The following is a 15374-nucleotide window of genomic DNA, read 5'->3' on the forward strand; positions in this document are numbered from 1 at the left end:
TGTGGCATTCTGTATGTCACTAAATGACTAGCCTATTTCTAGTGATACAAATGTAAAAGCACATAAAGAGTTTTGTCAGTCTTGTTATCATTTTTGTTATATCTATGTGCACAAAAATTTAGAATAATACAAGGTAGCATGGCATTTAAAATAAAGGAACTGGGAAAATGGGTTAAAATATCACCTTTGCCCAATACTATGAAAAGAAATTTTGTTACATAAAATGAGCCCTCCAATTGTAAGGTCAAATTAAACTGAGGGAATCACATAAGAGACCACAGGTCATATACCTCTTAGAGGGAGAGAGAGAGAGCCTAAACACCTACTCTACAAAAGGTAGGTAAGAAATCCAGAGTTCACCTGTAGCATCCACTTCTGAGATGAAAGAGATAGACCACCTGGTAGCTACCTACTTTTAACCAATTATTCTCTTCTATTTTATTCTAACTATGTGATAGTCTCTTTTTCTTCTATGCTGCTGAAGTATCAATATCAGTGCTTTCCACATTTCAGTATAAGCAAAGTCAACTGTGTATAAGTTGGGGTGTGTGTGTGTGTGTGTGTGTGTGTGTATGTAAACAAAAAAGTTGTCATGAAGCTCAAAAGATAAACTATTTTGCAAATTTTAAAATAATGGATATGTTTTGCTTGATATAAGACAGAATAATAAATACTATAAAAGAATTACAAAGTATTATGGGAGTTCAGAATGAAGTGTCATAAGTAGCATTTGAGCTGATTTTTTTAAATAACATTTTAAGGAAAAGAATGATAAATGTTAGAGAGGATGTAGAAAAACTGTAACATTAATGCATTGTTGGTGGAATTGTGAAATGATTCAACCATTCTGGAGAACAATCTGGAACTATGCCCAAAAGGCAATTATCAAGCTGTGCATATTCTTTGATCCAGCAGTGCCACTATGGGGTCTATATCCCAAAGAAATAATTTTAAAAGGGGAAGAAACCATATGTGCAAAAATGTTTGTAGCAGTTCTTTTTGCAGTAGTAAGGAACTGGAAACTGAGTGAATGCCCATCAATTTGGGGAATGGCTAAAAGTATATGAAGGTGATGGATATTACTGCCATATTAGAAATGATGAGCAATGTTTTCAGAAAAGCCTGGAAAGATCTACATGAAGTGATACTGAGTGAAATGAGCAGAGTCAGGAGAACATTGTACATAGTAACAAAAAGAATATGTGATGATCAATTGTTGGACTTGGCTCTTCACAACAATGCTGTAATTCAAGGCAATTCCGGTAGACTTGAGATGCAAATGCCAATCACTTCCAGAAAGGTATCTATGGAAACTAAATGTGGATCAAAGCATAGTATTTTTGTTTTTTTCTTTCTCATGTTTCCCCCCCTCTCTTTGGTCTGATTTTTCTTGTACAATATGATAAATATGGAAATATGTTTACAAGGATTGCACATATTTAACCTATATCAGATATTTGCTGTCTTGAGGAGGGGGAAGATAAGAGAGGGAAGGAGAAAAAAGTAGAATACAAAGACTTACAAAAATGAATGTTGAAAACTATCTTTACATGTATTTGGAAAAATAAAATACTATTGAAAAATAGCATCTTAACATGGAAAATGAAGAGAATATTCTAAAAGGAGGGAATTGATGAAAGTTTGGAATAGAAAAATACAAAGGATTCCTAGAGCATAGTGACTACCGCAAACTGAATAGAGTAGGATAGATGCATAGGAGTACTATGAGATCAGGCTAGAAAAATAGCTGATACACCCAGCGAAAGAACATTGGGAAAGGAGTGTTTCCACAATGTAGCATTTACACTTTTTCTTTTATTGTTTGCTTGCATTTTTGTTTTTCTTACCAGGTTATTTTTACCTTCCTTCTAAATCCAATTTTTCTTGTGTAGCAAGACAACTGTCTAAATATGTATGTATATATTGTATTTAACATATACTTTAACAGATTTAACATGTATGGGACTACCTGCCATCTAGGGGAGGGAAGTGAGGGAAGGAGGGGAAAAGTTGGAACAGAAGTTTTTGCAAGGGTCAATGTTGAAAAATTACCTATGCACATGTTTTGTCAATAAAAAGCTACATTAAAAAAAAAAGAATATAAGTAACATATACACACACAAAAAGAAAGGTAGCTGAAGGTCATTATCAAGGAAAGAAATCAGCAATGCAAGAAGAGGCAATGTAATCTATATGTAATATGTCAGTAGGCAGAACAGGAAAAGACAAGGAAAATTAAGAAGAGACTGAATATACAGCAAATAGAATTTCTCATATATGAACAACTAACATCTATTAGTTCAAATCCATTCAAAATAACCACAGAAAACTATCAGAAACACATTTTGGTCATTATGGGCATTCCTGAGTGGCAAACACCCAATCACCAAACTTCAGTAAAAACATGTAATTATTCAATGCTACACAAAATGTGCAACAAGCAGATACTTCAGGTATCATAATCTTCCCTAACCTCTTGTTTCTGTGCCCCTTGCCACCCTCTATAACGCATTCTTGTCACTGCCACCTCTTCCTCAGAGATAAGTAGATTTTTATTTGAGACTTTGTCCTAGTATGTAGAAGTGGCAAAAATAGTCAATAATAGGTCCTCAAAACCATGACAATAGAATGAAAGAAATGGAAGAAAAGAGCAAAAAGGCTTAAGATTATAAAACATGTTATATACAAGGGCAAAAACAACTCTGAAAATAAGTCAAATATGTATAGCCAACCAACTGGTTTCCTACCTCAAGTTTCCCCACTCAATTCAGCTGAGAAGGTGATTTTTCAAAAGTTTAGATTTGACTGTTATCAATTTGTTCAACTGGCCTTCTGTCATTTCCAATTTCACACATAAATTTCTTGGTTAGGTGTTTAAAGTTCTTCCTCCCTCAGCCTCTGCCCTACCTTTCCAAGATGTTTACATTTTCTTCCATGCACTCTATGACATGGCTTCTTAGCCTCCTTGCTGTTGCTTGCTACACTGTATTCTACCTCCATCTCCATGCCTTCACACTGGCTCCATGTCAGCAATGCTCTATTCCCACTTAGCTCATTCTTCCAAGTTTGCATTGTAGAACCTCCTAAATTTCATTCGTTAAGTCAAAAAAAGTTAAAGTCTAACTATCTATACAGATGGATATACAGTTGAATGGACAACCCATGGAGCTCACCCATCAATATATATATATATATATTTTGGACAGACACTAATAATGAGATATGTATAGAGTTGAACAAAAGAAGAGCAGGATCATCTTCAGGAAACAGCACAGTTACTTTAATAGTCCTATGCTTGAAACAAAAGCCCAAATTTATAACATAAATATTCTTCTATTGGAGTTGTTGTGTAAATGGTAAGTCATGGAATACCACAGTTTTTAAAGAAGTTAAGGTGAAGTTTAGTCAAAAAGGTCAATGAAGAACTGCTAGGTACAAGTAGGCTGAAGTACACTACAAATTCATATTGTACACAAGTGGCATAAATGATGTCATCAAAAAACTGCATGACCAGAAGAAAAAAAAGTCATACAGAAAAGCAAAAACTAACTGATGGATGACCCACCTACTCCAATAGTAACCTTGCAATATCAATAGAACTGAGGACCACAGAACAATGAGTCTTTTGAATTGAGAGAGGAAGGCAAAGAAAATTCTCACAGAATACACGGTTATGGATAGTTTATAATAAATATCACTGGAGTTAGTACACATATTGATAAGATCACAAATGCACTAAAATATAGAAATTATTAGTGATAAAGATTAGGTAAAGGTATTATCTTGTTTTATTTTTTAATTTCCCAAATCCAGCTATTTATTAGATTCTTGATGTATAGAGATGACACATTACTTTATATCTATAAAAACCTTCTATTAGTCCAAATATAACTTATGCTTTTAAATTAGGATGTTTTTGAAAGGAAAAAGATATATAGAAATATACTGAAAAATAATTACAGATATAAAACACAGTGAAACACTTAAAATGTACTTACATTAAAATAAAGACTTCCCATTTCTATCAACATTTTGCCTCTGTCACATTTTTTCTTATTCTTACTGAATGTTTGCTTATAAGCCATACAAAAGGTTTTGTAGAAACTATATTTGAGGAAAAATTTGTATGGGTTGTGTTCAAAATAAGGTAAGTGTGATGTCAAAGGTCTGGAATTCAAAAGAAAAAGCAGGCTTGAGTAGAAATTAGTCTTTTGAAATCAGCACAAATTTTATTGTTAATTTTAAAAAAATTAGTACTTGCTTTAATTTTTTTCTATCATTTATAGCTATTGTTTTAACATATATAATTTTCTTTTTTCTGAGCCAACTGGGGCCAAGTGACTTGCCCAGGATCACCCAGCTAGGAAGTGTCTAAAAATTGTCTAAAGCCGAATAAGAACTCAGGTCCTCCTGATTTCAGGGCTGGTGCTTTATCTACTGTGCCATCTAGCTACCCCAACATATGTAATTTTTGAATGTCAGGAAAATGTCTGAAGAATTTTTGATTACTGAAGCCAACAATACATAGTAGATTATGGCATAAGTTTGTTTTGTTTTTCCCTACCTGCCTACTCAATACTGGGAATTAAATCAGACAGACTGGAGCTATGACTTTAAAAACCTACTGCACTGTTATTAGATATATTAGTGTACTACTATTTCTCTTTTACCAATTCTCACATGCTTTTATTTTTAAAACATTATGAGACCAAATTAAGAGTTTTCTATAAACACCTTCACCATAGAAAAAGGAAGATGTATAGATGTGGCCGCAATGTCACAATTCAAAACCAATAAACCAAATCAGCTAATTTTAACATATCTTAAAGCAAAGAAAATCTGCTGCAAGAAAACTGTGCAGTGGAGCATGCCAAAGATGTACAAATATTGCATCAAGAATTTTGTATTACTACCTTTACTTTTCTTTAGCAGAGATTATCTAGAATAGATTACATGCTTTGTTTTTTAAATAACATAAATCTTAATTCTATAATCCCACAGGATAGAGCCTTCAAATAACTCTGACCTGGAATTTCAGAGTCAGAAAAGACTTCAGAAGCTGGCTAATTCAACCCAAACCTGAATAAGAATCCCCTCTAAAACAAACTATTACATTGCCATCCCACCTCCACTTCCAAACCTTTAATGAGAAAAAGATAAAATTGTCATTTCCCAAAGTAGGTAATTCAAACTTTGAGAAAACTCTAATTTTAAAAATTATCCTTATATCAAGTTAAAATCTGTCTCTTTATAATTTCCACCTATACTTCTAATTCCACCTATACTAATAATTCTAATACCTATAATTCTAATTGGTCCCACCATCTGGAACCAAACAAGACTAAATCTTCTTCCCCATTATCTCTACTCTCCTAAAGAATTAGCTAAGAACATCCCTCAAAAAAAAAAAAAAGTGTCAAAGTCTCTTTTAAAGACAAAATGGAATGGAGAGAGGTGGAAACGAAATGGTTTAACTTGAACTTTAAAAAACTGATATAGTAAACATAACCATCATAAGATATTTCAATTTTGAAAAAATAAACAAATCTTTTAAATTAACCAGTATTTTTCACCACAAAAAAACAACACTTGTTCAATCAAAAATAGTATATGATACAAATATATCAACCATCCTTTAGATATTTCCAAGTTGAAAAAAAGAAACAAGTGGGAAAGTTTCTATCTCATGGCTTTTTTCTCTTTTGGTCTGATTTTCCATGCACAACATGACAAAGATGGAAATATATTTTAAATGATTACACATTTATAACCTATATTAGATTGCTTGCTGTCTTGGGGAGGAATTCAAAGCCTTAAAAAAATGAATACTGAAAGTTATCTTTATATCTTGTAAAAAACAAAATACTATTAAGTGGGGTGGGGGGAAAAGAAAGAGAATGTGACAAGGGCTCGACACCAAAAAGTTTAAGAATCACTAACCTATGCAATAAAAATGTTTGATAAAGACTAGATTCTAGGATATCTTTGCTAATTGACCAATTTCTGAAATTAGAATCTAAATCCCCTTAATTTTTTTTGCAAATTTATTAATATCAGCTGTCATAAAGTTATTAAAACTGCTGAATTTTATAAGAAAGTAAATATATCCCAAAGACATTTTAAAGAAAGGAAAGGGACCTGTATGTGCAAGAATGTTTGTGGCAACTCTCTTTGTAGTGGCCAGAAACTGGAAACTGAGTGGATGCCCATCAATTGGAGAAGGGCTAAATAAATTGTGGTATATGAATATTATGGAATATTATTGTTCTGTAAGAAATGACCAGCAGAAGGATTTCAGAAAGGCCTGGAGAGACTTACATGAAGTGATGCTGAGTGAAATGAGCAGGACCAAGAGATCATTATATACTTCAACAACAGTACTATATGATGATCAATTCTGATGGATGTGGCCACCTTCAGCAATGAGATGAACCAAATCATTTCCAACAGAGCAGTAATGAATTGAACCAGCTACGCCCAGTGAAAAAACTCTGGGAGATGACTATGAACAACTACATAGAATTCCCAATCCCTCTATTTATGTCCACCTGCATTTTTTATTTCCTTCACAGGTTAATTGTACACTATTTCAAAGTCTGATTCTTTTTGTACAGCAAAATAACTGTTTGGACATGTATACATATATTGTATTTAACTTATACTTTAACATAAAAAAAAAAATAAGAAAGACTGTAAATATATCTGATATATTTCCAAATACAGAAACATCAAATCACGAATAAGGAAAATGAAAATGTCCAATAATACAATGACACCTCAGCTTGGAAATACATTAGCATAGAGGGCACAGTAGTCTTAATAAAGACATTAAAGGTTAAATTCTCAATTATCCACATAAAAATTATTTTCTTCGTGGCTTATCTGCAGTAAATTTGTGTTCAAGGTCAGTACCTCTCTCTTCATTCCTTCCTAGCACAATACTGAGTTGTTTTCTGCTTATCACAACCAATTTACTCTTAGCCAATGTACATTTTATAGTAATTTCAATGGTCTGAGTTAAACAAAAAGGGAAAGGTAAATATTCAGTAGCAAAAGTTATATGATACATTACTAAGACAACTATGTTATGATTATTCATTATCTAAAATTATTGTACTATAGTTGGTAAATAAATTGACAAGCTAATTATATGAGTGAAAGCTTTTAAAAAAAAAAAATTATCACGACCAAAGACAGGGCTCCAGGGTTTTGAAGTGATAATTCCCTTGCGGAAGATTTATAGAGAAATTCCTAGATAAGAGATTTCCCAGAATGAGAAGACATGAATGAGTTACTGTTGATACCAGGTAATGGAATACTATCCATCAATAAGAAAAAAAAATCTGCTTAAGTATTAATCATTTTCATCTTAGATGTTTGAAGGAAATATTTCAGTATCTTAGTTAAACTGTATCTCTCTCTCAATATTACTATCAGGAAATGTACAATTTATTTTGACACCAATTATTATTCTGATCAGATTCTTCCTCTTTTTCTTCTAGAAATTTACTAAAAGGAAGTAATAACCAAAACACAGAATATGTTAACAATTAACATTCTACAATATCTCACTTGGATAGCTAGTATTTATATACTAGCTTTAAGGTTTTTAAAGCACTTAAGATATATTCTCATTTGATGGTCTAAATAACTCTATAAGGTAGATGCTATTAGGATACCCATTTTATAGATGAAAAAACTGAGGCTAAGAGGTTGACTTGACCAGAGTTACACAGTTAATGATCTGAGGCAGATTTTGAATGCAGGTCTTCCTAACTTTGAATACCTAGAACTATCCACTGAATCACTTCATTTATTGTCTTTGTAGTAAAGTGATTTGTGACCACATTCAATCTCTTGCATAAAAGCTATCTTGAATCCATGATTTAATTCTCTACTACAAAAAATTTCTCTCAGTACCCAAAAATCTTTAAAACAAAACAAAACAAAAAAAGGAATACAAACCTTGCCATAAATTCCATCCAACTTCTTCAATGTTCTGGTTCAAGTACCATCCCCAATACTTCCATAACTAAGGCTGGTTTAAGAAACTTGTTCACAGTCATTGTATCAAATGTTTTCCCTAATTGTTTTTCCTTGTCAGAGAGGATATAATCTGGATAGAGACTGAAATAATTGTGATATAAATACAAAAGGCATTAATAAAATGTATTAAACTTAAATATTTAAAAAAAAAAAAAGAAACTTGTTCAAATTGGTTGAATTCTCTGCTCATACTTCTCCCTTTACCATAGTTCTAAAAAAAAAAAAGTTGACACAATTTTGTGAAAGTTTTAAAAAATGTCTTTTTCCTCATTAATGTGATTTATCACTGACCCATCTAAAAGGATACAAGCTAAAGGCAGACTACTCAGATATTTAGTTTACCAAATATGCACAAATCAACATATCTTCTGTGTAATCTTCAAGTAAAATGTAATAATACAGAAAAAATTATAAAAATGAAAATTTTTAAAATCATTTTTAATAGAAATCTCTAAGATCAATAAGAATAGGAGCTATTTATCTCTTCTGTATTACAAGGAAATAACTGGCAATTAATATATTAATTGTTTGCTTAGTTGAATAAAAAGTCTTACTCCACTATAGATGGAGGTGACTGGCTTCTTGAAACTAGGGCTGGAAGAGACCATATAGTACAATATCCTCATTTTACAAATGAGACAATTGAGGTCTAGGGAGGCTAAGTGACTTACCCAGGCTATTAAGTAATGTCAGGGATAAAATTTGAACTGAAATCTTCTGACTACACAATTAGCATGCAATCTCTGGCAGGTCTGACTAGGCACTGAGTTCTGAGTACAGACCCCAATCAGATTTTATATTTAAGGTTTGAGAACCAACTTAAGGTTTATCAATCACCACTTGAGCCACAGGGTCATGAATTTGTTGGCAGAATACCTTATCTATAAAACTGCCTTCTAAACTCATATTACCAAAGGAAGCACTTGAACTGATAATGTCTAATATCTTTTAAAGTACTGGTGATTCCCGGTCATCATTAGGAAGAGTATTTTACTGTGTGGCAATACAGTGTTGGTCACAGGGGTTTATGAGGTATTACATACATCCCCAAAAGATTGTTCTGGCTATTTCTGTTATTTTTTAATTTGGTTTTTGTTCTTTGATAAGAAGCTTCCAACTCTCACTTTCCACTCCTATGCTGTCAAGAGTATTCACTTCTCCCCTCCTGCCTTTCCCCACTTTTCCTGTACTCTACACAGGCCATGCACCTGGAATGCATGACTTCCTCATCTTTGCTTTTTTTTCTTAAATATTCTTTGAGATCTTTAGAGGTTTAGAAAGTCCAGTCTCCTCTTCTTATATATGAGATACAGAGAAATTTGGAGACTTGGCTAAAGCTTCATAGCAGGTGATAAGTGTGTCCAGGATTGGCTCTCTTCCTGCCCAGTACTCTTTTATATTGCAGGTCCTTCTAGAATAACTGATTTTCCAGAGATTATTTATTTATTACTTACCACAATTATCCCAGGAAACAATCAGTTCATACAGCTCTGTTTTGCTTATTTCTTGGTTCTCTGAATAGTCTGGGTCAGTGATAAATCATGTTAATGAATGAAAAGACTTTTTTTTTAAACTTTCACAAAACTGTGTCAACTTTTGTTTACAACTATGGTAAAGGGAGAAGAGGTATATAAGTTCAACAAGTCTGAACAAGTTTCATAAATAGCCTTAGTTATGGAAGTACTGGGGATGGTACTTGAGCCAGAAAACTGAAGATTATAATTGAATGGGATTTATGGCATAGGATGTATTCTTTTTTTCTAAGAATATTACCAATTACAAAAGTTTAAATATTAATAATAAAGTCTTCTGAAAATCTAGTAAATACTATTTCATATTTACATTAAGTTGTAACTGGCATTTTCACCTTTATTTAAAAGAAAAAAAAAAAAAAAAAAACTAGGTCTCCCCTATATTCCTCAGGCTTTAAGCAGCAACTTCTCAAGTTCAGATCTCAGGACTTACTGATTTACACAGAAGCATTGAATACCTGAGTCTGTCTGCCCCTTCCAGTGGTCTTCTACTCCTGGGGTATTATTATATACTGATGCTCAACAATCTGCTAACCTAAACCTTTGCAACAGCTAAAATTACAGGTGTGTCATTAGACCTGGCTAAACATCTATTTCTTCAAATCTGTGAGTTTTTTGTGAAATTCCACATTTATCATTTTGTTCTCTGCTATCACTTCCCTTAAGGCCATTCTGTGGTATCAATGAGTAGAAACAAAACATGCTCACTATGTACCACACTTGTAGGTTAATCTCTTTAAAGGGGTCATAAACATTGTGGCTCTGCAAGTTTAAATCAGTAGTAAATTCTAACGTGAGGGAGTGTTGGTTGATGGAGTTTCAGGCTTTCTGTATTTTAGCAGCCTTCAGAAATCCCTTTTCAAAGAAGTCAAGCTTCATATGAAGCTTTTACCAACCACTATTTGAAATTCTGCCACTCTGTCCCTGCTTTCCCCCTCACATTAAAAAGAGGTTTTGATGGCAAAGAGGAGGATGTTTCGGATCCTTATCTGTGTTTCTATATGTTATGTATGAGCAAAATAAGTCTATCTACCTTCCCAATGTAATCTGAAGATAAAGTAATTAGTAAACTGCTTTTAATATTCAAGAATTTCACTGCAAATTCACTGCACTTCATATGCAAAAGCCAAAATGAACTTAACTCCCAAATTTTCACTTCTTTACTAAGCTTTAAATCAGAGCTCCTTAAACTTTTCCCACTCCTGACCCTTTTTTACTGGGGAAATTTTTATGCAACCCTGAGGATATAAGTATATAAAATAGGTATACAAATCAAATATTTACTGATAAGAAATCATACTTTTATGATCCCCACATTCAATTATGCAACCTCAAATAGGCTGGCAAACCATGATGCTTTGCTTTAAACCACAGGTATCAAATTCAAATAGAAACATCCCTATTGGCAACAAATGGCTCAGAAAACCACAAATAACCTGTTATATTATTTTTATGGGCAACTAGGTGGCAAAGTGAATAGGGCACCAAAGTAGACAAGGCCTGCAATTAGGAAGACATCATCTAGAGGTCAAATCTAGCCTCACTTACTAGCTGTGTGACTCTGGGCAAGTCACTTGCCTCAATTTCCTCATTTGTAAAATGAGTTGAAAAAAGAAATGGCAAACAACTTCATTGGCCTTGCCAATACAACCACAAGCGGGGTCACAAAGAGTCAGATATGAATGAACAACAAATATGGTATTTTTATTTATTTTCTAAAACATTTTCCAATTCCATCTTAATTTGTGAATTTTTACCTCTACTTTACATGTTCAAGAACATAATCAAAGGATCTAACCTATAGCTAAAAGCAGCCTTGAAGTCAAAAAGACTTAAGTCAAAATCCTGCCCCAGACACCTAGTTACATAACTTTGGACTAATCACTTAATCTCAAATTTCTTCAACTGTAAAATGGGAATAATAACAACAGTTACCTCTCTGAGTTAATATAAGGATATAATAAGATAATTGTAAGATGTCTGGCACATAGGAGACACTATATAAATATTCACTATTATTATTCCCCAAATCACATACTGTCATGTTACCTATGGAAAGAACAGGAATGACAAATAAAATGTCTTTTGCACAAGACCTTTTTCAAACTTCAGATATAAGATCCTTTGAGTCAGTCAATTAAGCACCTACTATGTGCTAGGACTAAGTAATTGGGATACAAAAGGGGCAAAAAGAAGCTTTCAAGGAGCTGAATAGATTTTCATGGAGGAGACAACATACAAATAACTAATTACAAATAAACTACATACAAGATAAATTGTAAATAATCAATATAAGCAGTAACTCTAACAGGAATTAGGAAATGACTTCGTCAAAACAAAACAAAACAAAACATGATTTAGCTGGAACTTGAAGAGGGAAGCCAAGGAAACCAGGAAGAGGTAGCAATAAGGCGAGAGAATATTACAGAGATGGGGGACTGGCCAGTGAAAATTCCTGGAATTGGGAGACAAAGTGTCTTGTTCCAGGAAGGACCAGCATTATCACCAGCACCAGGCAAATAAATGCTTAATAAATTTTGGTGAATTGAACTCTTATAATTTTAAGTGTCAATTGACTTCTAAATTTTTCCAATCTTCCAAACTTTTTATTGAAATGTGTTTTTGAAATGATATTAATGATTTTTTAAAAAAGTTCTACTTATTTAGAAATAAAACAAAACTAAGCTAACAATATTTACATTAGTCATTTTCAGGGATCCAGAATTTTAAAAATTTGTTCATGTTTCCAAATTTAGTGACAATAAAAAAATCAAAAAAATTCTATAATTTTTTTAAGTTTGCAAAATATTTTACAGGCATTATTTTTATTGAACTTCACAATGGTGTCCTAAAGATATTATGGTCCCAATCTTACCCATGAAGAAACTGAGACTAATAATAGTTTAAAGGACTGGCCCAAAGACACAACTAACAAAAATGTCAGGAGGAGGATACAAACCAATTCTTCCAGACTCCAAGTCCAGCTCTATCCATTACATTATAAATCTAGCTTATACCAACTTTGACAATCACTAAAAGCGATGAGACAAAATAAAAAAAAAAAAAAAACAACTAAAAATTAGTTCCACAAGCAAGATTTCATATAGTTTTTTTCAATGTTACAGCACTACATATCACTCTAAATTTTTTTATATTTTGATTTCTAAGATGACAGTAATTTCTTATTCAAGTCAACACTTCCATAAAAAGTCAACATACAAGTATACAGATAGATGATAGACATTACCTTTTTAAAATCTATTCTTTCTACCCAATATTCTGTCACCAGTGAAAAATCTTCAGAAAGAAAAAACTTCTTGTTTGTGACCTACAGATGTGATATAACAGAATAATTTGGAAAATCTTTTAAGTTTGTAGTAGTTCTATGAAGTTTTGTGAAAAGAACCATAAAAAAAAAATTATCCTTTCTTTTAAAGAAAGAAAACTGTAACTAATATTTTCAAAGACAGATAAACTAAGGTCACAAAATAATCAGAATAAAAAAATACACAAACACATATAACTCATAGTATGGATCCAACGTAGACCATTATGGTGAAGTTGCACAAATTTCTAAAAGCCACAATTACTAATAATAAATATACTGAAAGGAAATTTTCACCAGGACCCACCACAAGTAGACATTGATTAAAGAAAACTGACGTGTAAGAGACATTCAAAAAGGAGTTAACCGCAATCTAATTACAATACAGAGATATAAAAATAAACATCTCCCATCTTTTCAAACAGCTCAGGAAACATTAATCCAAAAGTTGTTCTGCAACTGGGAACTCCAAAACATTAAAAACTTACTCCCGATAATCCACAGAACAAATTAATCGATCATCCACGGCACAAAGCTCACGATCGCTACTGAGCATATGTACGGGAGGAGACAAATGAAAGCACATTTTTTTTATTATTCAAATCGATTAGCTTAGTAAGCATTTCTCATTAAAGTGCCCGGAATCTCACAAATCGTGAATCCGGCAACCCATTTGAAGAAGGAACAAAAACTGGACTATTTTAAGAGGGAGAATCCCGATGCATGTTTTTAAAGCCAGTCGAAAGTTTGTGTGTGTTTCAGGATTGTGGAGATCATCCCTTTCGATCCCGCCGAGACACAGAAAATGTCACCACGGGACTGGGCAGGAGGAATCCTAATCAGGGGTTCCCGGCAGGGGAGAAGGAGGAGGTCCCTCCAGTGTGTGCGGCTCCGCAGGCACGGAGGGTCACACCCGGCGAGCAGGAGAACCCCCAAACAGAGGGAAGTGCCCCCCTCCGAGCCGCTAGGAGGGATACATCTCCACGAGGGGGAGGCGGGCGCGATCCGGGGTGACAGGAAACCACGACTGCTAAACTTTCCCCGCGCCCTGGGAGGGGAGGGGAGGGCCTGGGGGGAGGTGGGGAGACGCGGTCCCGTGCCCAGCAGCCGGGGCTGAGACGGGGCTGCCCCTGCGGGAGACCGCAGCCGGCCCGAGGCTGCGCCCGAGGGTCTGTGGGCAGCGGACCCACTGGGCCGTATCGGGGCCCCAGGGTGGGGAGGAGAGCCAGCCCCGGCCCTCCCTTCCTGCCCTTCTCCTCCTCTTTTCCTCCCGCCCCAGCGGGCGAGATCGGGGGGCTGGCCCCGTACGGTACCTGCGGGTCCCGGGCAGCCGCCCCTGGGCGAGGCCTAGCGCATGGCCGGGCGCCTCCGGACCTCCACGTCGCCGCCGCTGCTCCTGCCGCTGGGTTCGGGCCGCCGCCGCCGGCTCTCGGCGCCCCGGGAGCCGGGCTCAGCCTGGGCCCGGCCCCCGCGCCGGCGCTGGCCCGGGCTCCACGCAGAGGCGCAGGCCAGCCCCGGGCCCCGGCTCCGCTCCCGGCTGAGGGGCGGCCTCGGCGGCTCCTTCACGTCTCTGCCGGCTGTCCCGTCAGGCCGCAGTTCCCCGCGGGTCCGCAGCGCCGCCTCCGCCGCTGCCGCTGCCGCCGCCGCCTCTCCCACATCCCCGGCCGCCAGAGGAGCTGCAGCTCCCGCCGCCACGACACCCGGCGCGGCCCGCCCCGGCCCGGCCTGGCCCCGGGCTGACGCCGCCGCCGCCGCCACCGCCGCCTCAGCGACGGCCCCCAGCCCACAATCCACCGCGGCCCCGGCCCCGCCAGCCCGGACTGCTAGGCCCGGGCAGCGAGAGGGGGGATAAAGGAGGGGCGGAGGGCCGGGGCTGGCTCTCCTCGCAGCAGCCCCGGGTTCCCCCCCCCCCCAGGCCGGCCCGGGCGCAGCGAATGGCAGCCTCTCTCTGATAAAGTGTGGCAATTATGTCCAGTTTAGACATTCCTCTCCCTTCTAGGGGTCCCCTATCTCCCATCCCCCTCCAGCAGGGCTCGTCTGCATTTTGCCCCCCAATTCCCAAGCTGTTATAAATGCTGCGGAGTCACGGGGGTCCCGGCTGCGGGGGCAGGCGTGTGATGGGTGGCGTGTTACACCCCTTGCAAAAATGTACTAATAATATAATATTAAATGACTCCAAAAAAGTTGCCTGAGAGGCCTGGAAAGAAAGAAATACTTTCCCTCTTTTCCTCCTGAACTGTTCAAAGTTTCTTTAGCCAGGGGGGAGGCTGCTTCCTTCTGTTCCCTCAGTTATCCCAGCAGTCCCTTACAGAGAGAAGGAGACCCTCCGAGCTCCCCTCCCCTCCCCCAATCCCAGGAGCCTAACTAGGCCGATCCTGAGGCAGGAATGAGGATCCCAACGGGCAGCCCCCTCCCACGGCTGGAATCAGATAGGAAATGCTTGAGAATAAATGATGATACCCTAAGGATAC

The 15374-nt window shown here is 36.7% G+C and overlaps 1 protein-coding gene across 3 annotated transcripts in view; it reads right to left on the reverse strand.

Annotated features, from left to right (window-relative positions):
- Positions 1–14306, reverse strand: part of VPS54 (VPS54 subunit of GARP complex) — a 77192-nt gene extending 62886 nt beyond the window's left edge. Inside the window, exon 1 of one of the 3 annotated variants that reach the window (XM_031950556.1) lies at positions 14217–14306. The gene's annotated coding sequence lies outside the window, so the exon portion shown is untranslated. Of the gene's footprint in view, positions 1–3998; positions 4255–13391; positions 13460–14216 lie in introns of those variants that run through there. The other 2 variants (XM_031950557.1, XM_031950558.1) reach the window with 2 other exon arrangements.
- Positions 14307–15374: the final 1068 nt, after the last annotated feature.

Source organism: Sarcophilus harrisii, chromosome 2 (genome assembly GCF_902635505.1).
Source record: "Sarcophilus harrisii chromosome 2, mSarHar1.11, whole genome shotgun sequence".
NCBI lineage: Eukaryota > Metazoa > Chordata > Mammalia > Dasyuromorphia > Dasyuridae > Sarcophilus > Sarcophilus harrisii.